Source organism: Nuphar pumila, chromosome 2, assembly GCF_984573655.1.
Source record: "Nuphar pumila chromosome 2, dmNupPumi1.hap1.1, whole genome shotgun sequence".
Lineage (NCBI taxonomy): Eukaryota > Viridiplantae > Streptophyta > Magnoliopsida > Nymphaeales > Nymphaeaceae > Nuphar > Nuphar pumila.
In genome coordinates this window covers 110329424-110341537 of record NC_143250.1, presented here as the reverse complement: position 1 = coordinate 110341537, position 12114 = coordinate 110329424, and positions in this window count along the sequence as shown.

The following is a 12114-nucleotide window of genomic DNA, read 5'->3' as shown; positions in this document are numbered from 1 at the left end:
TCCCTTCACTTCCGCCTGGAGTTTCTTGTAGGGTGAGAAAAACTAATGGAGGTTCTAGAGGGTTTAGAGAGAGAGACCCTACAAAAATTGTGGGTTTAGATTTCTTTTGTTTTGGCAACTTTATATTATCTTTTGGTTCTCTGCCAAGATTTCAGATTCTAGAAACCGTCCACCCTCTTGATGAGGATAAGGGTGATCACAATAACTTAAGATTTTCGTTTTTGATAGAATTATCAAAACTGATAATCCTCATTTTGCCCCTCCTCATTTCTTATTTTGTGTCATCTTAAAAAGAAAATGTGAGGATGAAAGAGGAAATACTGACTTTCTCTAATTAAGTTGTTCAACCTTCCATCTTTTCTAAATTGCTATCTTAAACCCATAGAAAACGTGTTATATACTTGGAAGGTCTTTCATGTCTTTAAAAAAAATTAAGATTTACATTTTAAAACCTAATTAAGTTTCCTAATTTGAGATTTTTGGCTAACCCATGTCTGGCATAATTAAAAACGTTTGTCCTTGTCATAAATTCCAACTTTTTGTCCAAAAATAACATCTACGTATTTAAAAAGAAAGAACCATGTGCATGAGGGGATTCGAACTTGGTTTATTCCCAAAAGAGGCAACGAACCTCTCCAATGCACTATCATTCATTTCATTACAAGTTAAGTCTATGTTAATTTATTTATATCTATGTGAGAATTTTATTATTGCAGCTATTTTTTCCAAAAGGCAATATATTACTTTCTTGCCTAAGTCGTGCATGTGTGGTGGGATTTGATCTTGGGTTGCCTCACAGGGTGGAAATAAACCTTACCACAACACCACTTCTCATCTTGTTGCATTTTTTTGTCTTCATTGATTCCTTTACATACGAATGGTTTTTCGAACGGATCTCAAATTCAAGTTAGATCTTCAATATACTTTAGATCTTCTAAACTCTCTAACTGGATTTTTGGATCTTGATTGAGATTCAACCATATTTGAATCCAATAAAATCCAATTGAATTCTAATTGGGTTTCAGATCCATCCAGGATCCAAATCCACTCACCACATCTGAATCAAAATACAAGATCCATTTGATCTTGTTCGGTTCCAAGATCCATTTGGATAAAATTTGTATCATATTATCATATTTATTTTAAAGGAATTTAATATTTATTTATTTCGATAATTATCAAAAAATTTACAGGTTTTACAGTTGATCTTTCACTTTTAATGGCTTCTGCAAAGGTGAATGATCACTATCAATATCTATGAAATTATTGGACTCTTGCAAATACACCACATAGTCCAGATGGATAGCAGATTTCCTGATCCTCATAGACCTCCATACAGGTGCTATAGGTGGTTTTAAATGAACTTCTGTATCCTGTTGTTGTTATATATTCTCATCAATAACTTTGTCTATTTGGGATTGATGTTCATTGGCCGAACTTTCCCTGACATTACCCAAAGGGACAATGATCGGAAAAACTGGGTCTTTTTCTTTTGCAGGTATGGAACCAAAATTCCACATTTCCTCAAAATCAATATTTTGAGATGCATCTATCCCAATAGAATCATTTTCAAGAAATCTCGCTTTATCTGTGTTGTATGAGATGAATAATAAAACCTAAAGCCCTTTGATCTTTCTGTAGGTTTTATAAAAAATCCACTAGTCGTCCTACTATCAAAGGCTTTTATATATGAGTTATATAATTTAGCTTCAGCTGGACATTCTCATATGCGCATATATGATTGAGAAAGTTTTTTTACCTGTCTATAACTCGTAAAGAGTCTCCTGAACAACCTTCGTTGGAACTTTATTCAAAATATGCCCTGTTGTCTTAAGAGCTTCACCCCATAAGGTCAAGGAAATGTTTGAGTGATTCAATATCGCTCGAACCATTTTTTTAAAGGTATGATTTTTTCTTTCATCTACACCATTCTGGTAAGCATTACCAGGCATGGTATACTGAGGTACAATATTTTTCTCTTTTAGAAATCATGCTAATGGCCCTTCCTTTTGTCTCATTTCAGTGAAACAATCATAATATTCACCACCTCTATCAGACCTAACAACCTTAACAACTTCACCAGTTTGTTTCTCTATTTTTTTCTGCAGATTCTTAAAAACCTGAAAGACTTCTGATTTTTCAAATAATAATTAGAGATACATATACTGTGAGTAATCATCTATAAAGGTATCAAAATACTTTTCACTCATATAACGCAATGAAAAAGGGTCACAAACATCTATATGCACTATCTCTACGTTTCCATTGTTGTGTTTGACATCTTTCTTATACGTGTTAGACTGCTTAGCCTTTATGCAGTCAACACATGACTCTATATCTGTAAAATCAAGTAATCCAAGGAATTCTTCTTTCACAAGTCATTTGACTCTCTCTTTCGAGATATGTCCTAACATTTGATGCCAAAGTAAATAAGATTGATCTTCCTTTAGACCACATTTATTGTTAATCAATATGTTCTCAACGAAATGAGATTCTTAAATTTGGAATTTGGAATTTGGTTTTTAACCGATACAAATTATCACACACATATGCAGAACCTACATTAATAATTTTTTTCATAATAATAAGCTTGGAGTTTTCAAATTTAAAACTAAAATTAAACTTATCAAGTTTCGAAATTGAAATCAGGTTCCGATTATAGGATGAAACATAAAATATATCAACCAAATCCAAAATGAAACTCGATTCTAATACAACTCTACAGGTCCCAACATTATTGACATGTGAACACATCTTATTTCCTGAGAATATGTTTCTTTCATGTTCTATTGATTCCCTTTTGTTCAGAAATGTCTGTAAAGAGTTTACAATGTGCACCGTGATACCTGAATTAATCTACCAACTATGCAATGGAACATAAATCAAATTGCACTAATGAGAAACAAATGGCTCATTACCTTTATTTTCGAGTCATTTCTTATGCTCATTCTTCTTGTAGAAGAAACACTTTATAGAAAAGCCTTCTGTCTAGGATTTGGTTTTCGTCTGAGAGTTAGAACTCCCCTTAGAGGCCTTCTTCTTGTTCTTTCTTTTGAAAGAAATTTTCTTTGACTTCGGCCTCTATTTTTCCTTATGAGAGGCCATATGTGCACTCAACACCCTCACCTTTCAGTCTCTTCCTTTCTTCAACACACTTGGACAAGCAGACATTAAAAGACCACTCATTGTTATGTGTGTTATAGGAGATTTTGGAGGATCCATATTCAGTAGGCAATAAGGTCAAAATCAGATAAACCAAGAAAGAATTGAAAATGGTGAACTTCATGTCATTCAGTTGAGATACAATATTCCTCATTTCTAAAATGTGACTCTCACCAATATATTTCATAGATACTAGTTTGGACATTAATGTATTGACCCATTGCCTTATTAGAACTGACAAATCGAGCCTCATTGGCTCTCTGAAACTTATTCACTATGTTGTACTGATCAATGATACCTCAAATATTCTTAACCACTCAAAATTGTAAAAGCAATAAACTAAGTTTGTTCGAGCTCTCTCACTTCTCAGAGGCAGCCTTATGTTCGGCTATATTCTGCTCTGTAAGAGCGGAAGATTCGTCAGTTCTAAGGGCCGAATCAAGGTCCATGTAACACAAAGTGAACAACACTATTTTTTTTCCAATCTGAAGATTAGATCCGTCTAAAAGAGGAATGTTACCAAAATTGTCGATAAGGAAATAACCTGATACAACAAGGAATGAAAGAAAAGACTTTATTATTGCTCAAACAAGACTAGTGATGAAAATATAAAAAAGTGATACCCTTTATTATTCACATTTTTTGAGACAAACATAGTTGAACTATTATCATTCCACTTTCGTAGAAACGACAATACTCATAGTTGCTTTGTCTCTTCAGTTCATAAAAAAATGACTTTAATTGATGAAACTAGCAAATCATGTAACCAAAGACAATTCAACACTGTACCTTTGAGTACTAATATGCTTCATGGGCTGGAATACACATCTACTATTACACCGTATGTGAATTTGGAACACAACGACCTACCTTTGGGTAAAATCAATATTTCATAAAGTCACACACAATCATAATAACGAATCTTAATACGGTCTAAAGAATCGTTAATTAACACAACTCATATCACTTTGGTGATTACATGAATCGACCAATCAAGATCTTTTATCGAAAACATATTCGTATTATGGAGCATGCCCATGCACATATATTAATGCATGTATATTCATGATAAAATATATATTAGATCATCAAAATACAAGTTCATGCTTCAACTTATACACATAAACTAATTTCGAGGATAAAATGTCATGAATTTAGTCATAATTCATGATTAAAAATATTATGCATAACTTAACCAATATAAAATACATGAATCAACATGCATAAGTCATGTTTTCTTAACAGTGAACGCTTATAAATCATGAAAAATGACAAAAATAAGCTCATATGGGTAAAACTTGTGCTCCTCAAGTTGAAACTAGTAGGAAAACACCCCAAACCGGTCTAAAAAAGCTTTGAACCGGTCATCTAAGGGTCTGAACCAGTTCTAGACCTAATAAACCAGTGCAAAACATAAACAAAAGCTCACAAAACCCTATAACTGAATGAGAAAATCTCTATCTTTTCATGAATTTATGAAAATAGGGTCTCTACATCTCAGAATCGATGAAAAATTATAAAGAATCAGTCAAAAATTGCTCCAAACCGGTCTCAGAAAGGGCCGTATCGATCACTGATCTGGTTCAAGTGTAAATAGAGTTTGGATCCTGTTACAGATCCTATCTGATTCAATTTAGATCTAAATCCAATCCATATGCACATGGTTTTGTAAGTGGTTGACATATGAATGTTGCGATCAATATGCAATACAGGAATCACATGTTGTTAAATGCATATTTTTTTATAATTGCGCAATTAAGAAAAAACTACAGGGACATAATAGTATAAAAATTGAAATTGAGCATGCAGAACCCTTATGGTGCCATAGGAGCACTTATGATGCTAATTGATTCACATATAAATTGAATTGTGATTGCATGCAAATGTTATAACATGTTTTATGTCGGTTGATATATACTTGTTCTGCAAAAAATTGCCTAATAAAGGACATTTGCCATGCCATGATCATGTGAAAGCTCAAAACCGAGCTTGAGGTTTCACAAAACCTTTATAGTGTCATACGAGCACTTATGAGAAGTTATACTTGAGACATGCCATGCGAGTGCTTGATCAGTGGGGTACGAAATGTACATGCTAGCTCAGAAATGAAGTTTTAAAATACTGTAAGTATAAGTACTTGACTGGGAAAAATTATTGTTGGTGCCTATTGGGCATTGATTTGGTACGTGCATACACTTAAATCACCCCGAGTGTGGGTTCAGATTTTAAAAATCCCTTATAGTGCCATGACTCACACTAAGAAATAAACAAAATGTAATATATGCACATATAACATAACTGCAGGATTCTGGGTATACTTGAAAGACGGTATATGTTACCAGTTTCCTGGGATTCTGGGTATACCTAAAAATGGTATATGTTATCGGTTTCCCAGGGTTCTGGGTACACCTAAAAGACGATGTATGTTACTGGACCCATGGTCTATCTTAGAGAGGGTAGGTTGTACAAGCTCCGTGGGACACTTGTATTTATGTGAGAGCTAGGAGTCTCACCCGGTCTCCATTCCTCGGAGTTAGGGGGTCAGGACTAGCAATGCGTCCTAGGTGATAGATCCAAGTCTTCTGCAAAAGTTAACAGGCTGCATCATAATTCTAGTTCTAGCCACTGGAGAGTACTCTCTCGGTCGTGAACCGTCTCCTTTGGACCTCCATACGACTAGTCACACAGGGTATTAATTGAAAAAACATAAGAGACCCCTGTATGGTCTCGGTCCGCTACGATGTCGAATGTCTGTGCGTACCCACATGGTAATTAACAAGAGAAACATAAAGTCATAACACATCTGAAGGTCTTCAAGTATACACACAATGCTTGATGTTGCATTTGTTATAGTATGATTGTGATTCATTCATGTGATACATAGCTTAGTAATGCTTTCCTTTACATTCAAAATTGTTATAACAAAAATGTGATTCGTTCATATGATGTATCACTCATTAATATTTTTTCCTTATGTATTAAACCATGAAATATTTGTATTAGGTGAACTGTACATTCAGAACTTGCTTGAATGTTTGGCATTTCTTATATTAATATGTTGGACATATACTTGTACACATGACACTGAGCATATTCATATTGATATTATGCTTCTTACTCAGACGAGGAGTAATCTGACCCCATCTGAATTATTATTTTTTAGAAAACAAATAAAAATATTAGGGTAATTACGGTCGTCGTTGCGGGCAGTACCATGAGACCATATCTTCTGTGGATGTCTTGAGGAACTCTGACATTAAATTCATTAATTATATCATTTATGACTTGAAATATTTCAAGGCAAGGCTTTAATTTGCCTAATAATATTGAGTTTGTGTTATCACCTGTAACCCACCAAAATTATTTGACCGATGGATTAATAAAATATTTTCGTTGTGGTTTAAAAAAAAATAAAAAAGATTTCTAAAATTTTTGAGTTATATATTTGGGGTGTTACATCAACACATTAAATCAATGCCATGAAAGAAGAGCTTGACTCTATAACAAAAAACCAAGTGTGAGATCTTATACCTCGACCTGATAGAGTTAGACATATTGGTTGTAAGTGGGTCTATAAGACCAAAATAAACTCTAAAGATCAAGTGAAGAGGTACATGTCTAGGCTTGTTACCAAATGTTTCACACAAATAGAGGGCATTGATCATAACAAGACTTTTTCTCCTGTCTCAACTAAGGAATTGTTGAGGATAATCATGGCCCTCCTAGCTCATTTTGATTTAGAGCTACATCAAATAGATATAAAAACTGTCTTCCTGAATGAGAGATCTGAAAGAGGAGGTATACATGCACCGACCTCCTGGTTTCAGTGTAGGTGCCTCGAATAATTTAGTTTATAAATTGAAGAATTCAATTTATGAACTTAAATAGGTCTCCCGCCAATGGCATAAAAAGTTCAATCAGGTAATTATGAACTTTGGATTAACTAAAAACATTATTGATCCGTGTATTTATATTATTAAGACTAGTGAGAGTAAGTTCATAATTTTGATTTTATATGTTGATAAGTTCATAATTTTGGTTTTATATGTTGATGATATTCTTCTTGCGACTAATGATTTGAGTCTACTATATAAGACAAAAGATTTTTTTTCCTCTCATTTCGATATGAAGGGCATGAATGCGGCCACACATGTCCTTGGGATTGAGATTCATCGTAACAAAACTAAGGGTATCCTTAGCTTCTCTCAAAATTCATATTTTTGTATGGTTCTTAAAAGATATGTGACAGAGAATTATTCTCTTGCTTCAACACCCATAGTGAAAGGGGATAAATTGAGCTTAAAGGACTGTCCTCATGATGATAATGAAAAGACTCATATGACAACTGTCCCATATGCTTCAGCGGTTGAAAGTTTGCAGTACGTGCAAACCTACATACGACCGGATATAATATTTACTATGGGAATACTTGGTAGATATTAGTCAAATTCATGCATTGCACACTGGAAGGCAGTGAAAAAGGTCATGCGCTATTTACCATAAACAAAATACTACATGTTGACCTACAGAAAAGTTGACCACCTAGACGTCATTGGATACTCTGATGCAGACTTGAGAGGATGTCTCGACAGTAGAAAATCTACTATTGGATATACATCTTCCTATTAGCAGGTGGTGCCTTCTTATGGAAAAGTAAAAAACAGACTGCGACTGCTGCTCATATCATGGAGGCAAAATTTAATCCTCTATATGAGACTTTGTCTTAGGCCATTTGGATAAGAAACTTCATTATGAGTCTTGGTATTGTAGACTCTATTGAGCGACCACTAAAGATCTTTTGTGATAATGAAACAACTGTGTCATTTTCAAATAACAACAAGAGTTCAACCTCGTGTCAACACATGGAGTCAAAATATTTTGTTGTTAAAGAAAGGATTGAGAATCATCTGATATGTATTGATACAATCAGTACGAAGGAAATGACTGCAGATTCTCTTACTAAAGGGCTAGCACCGGGATTGTATTCCCAACATGTAAAGAGGATCGGTCGTTTTGATTCCTTCTAATGTATGACAATACATTATATGATCACATTTGTGAAAATCAATTGATTCTCTTTGGCTTTGTGTATTATTGATTTTGCATAAAAGATCTCTCATTTAGTTAGAGAGAATAACAGAATAACAATATTAAAGGACTAATACAATGGGTTAAAGACCAGCCTATTGATTAATGTAATCTTAACATGCTAAAGCACTGAAAATGAATTGTATTGTAGTACATAAAAACATGACATTTCATAAAAAAATGTTCATCTCCATGACTCATTCTTGTGATACAGTATAGCATGTGAACCTACATAAATAATTAAATCGAGAAAACAGTATAAACCTCGATTTAGTACACTTTTAGTGTCAATGGGTCAAGTAAAAGAATGTTGAACATTTCGAGTTTGCGTCCAACCCATAAAGGTGACCCGGTTTGACACTGTTAGTGAGTTGTTTAGTCGATAGTTAATGAGGGTTAGTGGGGTGAAAACTACGTGAATGTGGAGAGACCACATTCACGTAACCACCCGTATCTCCTATTATAAAAGGAGGGGCTGGGCTATACGAATGATGAGAGCTGTCATCCATTACTCCGATTGCCCACATTCTGGTAATTCCTAGTGGGTTTAGGGTCCTGCTCACCATTGACCTAAGGTCTGGGCTCATCGTGGGCATCAATAGGCTGAGGAGAACGCCGAACACCTGCAAGTCACATCCATGGCATCTAATGGTACATATTTGCATTTCGGTTTTGGTTTTGTGAATACGCCAACAACAATATCATAGTTAAGTCTCTTGCGAATTTAGCTATCTTTAATAGTTTCTCTATCAGGAAAGATAAACCACTGGATTAGTTTTCAGGTCGGTTGGATGTACTGAATGTAAGATATTGATTCATTTATTAATAAACCAGTAGGGTTCTGCCTAACCCAGCTTTATCATCCAAAAAAAAAAGTGTGTGGGCAGAGTCAATTCATCAAAGGAATTGGAAGAAGGGTTACTCTATGATGCAATGCACAAACCCAAAATCCTTGGTCAGATAAATATCAAGTGGGTCTAACCTAACCTCCTCATATGTTGTGAAGAAAATTTAATGTGTACTGGGATAGAAAGGAAAAAGTTTCATGGAGGCATGCATCCCATGCCCGATATATGTGGGGAATGATCTTTTGGTCTTAATAGGACCTGAACCAGTCACTATTTAAGTTGACAATTGGGCTGAAGCACTAGTGCAAACAATAGTTGAACAGTAGCTGCAGCTGTGAAGACAATTGAATATTTGAATTTTAAACAGCAATGATGATGGGTGTTCTAAACCACCTCTTGCAAGTTGCAACACGATTGATTCATTGCACATAAAAGCAGCAGCTTTTGAAGTTTTGTATAGCTCTTGTGCAAGTAATGCGAACTTGCTTGATAATTACACAGTTTGCATATTAAGTATTTTTTACTTTGGGATGCCTGAGAGCCCATGTCATATGGATACTTCAACTGCCCCCATAGAGTGTGCCTTTGTATACTATTATTAATGACAAATTACACCAAACTGGCGTGTCCCCGTGTCCTTGTGACAGATCAAAGAGATTCGATTTTGGGCTGTATTTTCATATACAATTGATCAGGGTGCTGATTCAAAAGGTGGGGAGTGAGGGAAGTGGTCATCAACCCAATTACAATTTTATCAGTTCAGTTTTGGGTCTAACTTTTAGACCCATAATAAAAACCAACCCAATGTAGATCTGACTCAAAGGACCCAGTTGTTTGTAGGTACAAATGCCTTTTTTTTTTCTCCGTATCTTGAATTGTTTTTTTTATGAAACTAACCTTACATATATGATTCACATGTTTTTCTTAGTGGAAATCGGATCTTAGAACATCCATTTATGAAACTTAGACAGGTTTTTATGAGGCTTAAAAAATAAACAGCCTATGATGGGCGATACTTTCTTAGGTCATTCAAGAGGCCTAATTAGATCAAAACAACCTGCACCATGAAGAACCAGATGTGTTTGTACCTATAAAAGTTTGTAATAACATGGCCCGGATACCTAGTATATCCAGACCCAAAACAATTCTACATTCACGCTTTACATCAATCTTTCAAACCCAACCCACTATAAATTCGAATCCGGGGAATCTCATGAGTATAAGATAGATCCCACGAAACTGATGAAAAGCTTAAAATCATTGTCCCGGGTTTGGGTCTAACTGCAATCGGGCCGAATGAAACCGGACCCAGATCCATCCTTTTGCAGTGCCGGTCGTCCTCGCGGCAAAATTTAAATTTCGCCGACCGCCGGCCAGCTACGGGACTCTATTTTGGAAAGCTAGGGTTTCTTCTTTTCGCTCGGACATAGATCACGGTGCTGTCGGGAGTCCGCCGTCGATCGACGCCCATCGATGGCCGCTATCGAATGGTACGGACCTCTGATCGACCTCTCCGACGCCGCATCTCACGTCGGGGATTACGTGCAGCTCCTGGTTTTCGTCCGCACGTGCCGCTCGCACGAGGTATCGCCCCCTTCTGCCTCTGTTTTTTCTCTGTATGGGTTTCGATGATCTTTCTGTATCTTCAGCTTCGGTGTTGATACGATGATCCGCATTCCTTGCGAATGCCTAATCGATCTCCAAATCGTGGAGTTTTCTAGGTTTTGGGTGATTATGTGAAAACGAGCATGGTAGGGTTAGGGTTTTGATCAATAAGCTCTGTTCCTGTTTGATTTGGCATTTGCTGCAGTGTATGTATCAGATCTCTGCTCCAATTAGTGATTTTTTTTGTGGTTTTAAGGTTGATATCAAGATCTTCTAGCAAACACGCGGAGATTCACGATCCTGTTGCATAGCTCTCACTATGTATCATTTCTTCTATACAGAGTTTAGTGCATTGTACTTGTTTCATTTGGGTTGCCAAAATCAGGTGCTGCACTGCTTGAATTTTGGGGAAACTGAAAGATTCCTTATGTATATGAAACAAACAATTTTTATTCTCTTATACTGTTGAATGCTATTTGTGGATCATTTTATGACATTGGTTTCCTCTTTCACACCCAAAATTCTTCTCTGTCTAAGAACTCTGCATGACGATGTTTCAGTAGCAGCAACCACTATTTGATGATGATACAAAGAGAACATAGATGGGAACATGGTCATTAAGGATTCATTGTTTGTTTGCCACTTTGCCTTGTGAATCATGGTGATTGGCATTTTTACAAATGAATGTTTTTGATATGTTTATTTTATGCATATAAGGGATATTAGTCCCAAATTATTTACTACAAGGATTTTTCATCTTTGGGAATGGCAATATATGATGTTCACATATGGTTAATGTGTTCTGCAATTCTTTCATGATGTTTCACTACGTGTCTTGCTCTGTTCATTTACTGCTTTTAGTTTCTGGAAGAAAATCCTGAATTTAGATCCCAAATTGATGTGTTGGCGACTAAAATTTTGTCCAAAAGATGAGGTAGTTATTCTATGAATTTGTAGGAATTCAAATCATCAAAAAATAAATCTGTATTGAGGACATATGTTCAAGTTGGAGATGATACTGACCCGCAGTTCAGCATAACATCATGGGCTAAGGAGATTGTCAGCAAAATATTTGCTGGTGATATTGTTTTAATTCAAAGTAAGCTTCCTATCGTGGATATTATGTTGTGTTCTACATTGAAATCCATTTGCACTTGATATTCCCATTGATACTTGCCACTCCAGAAGTTGTTTTAGTTCAAATATTAGCCATTGTATCTTTCTCTGTTGATAGCTGGACTATGCCTAGTATGGGAAATTTTCTTTTCATTTTGATTCTATTTAAATTTTGTCATGCATTGGATTATGAATTATATTTTTAAATTGTCTATTCTTGATCAAGATCTTGTTTAATTGTATACAACAACAACAACAACAACTACGCCTTCATCCCAAAACAATTGGGGTCGGC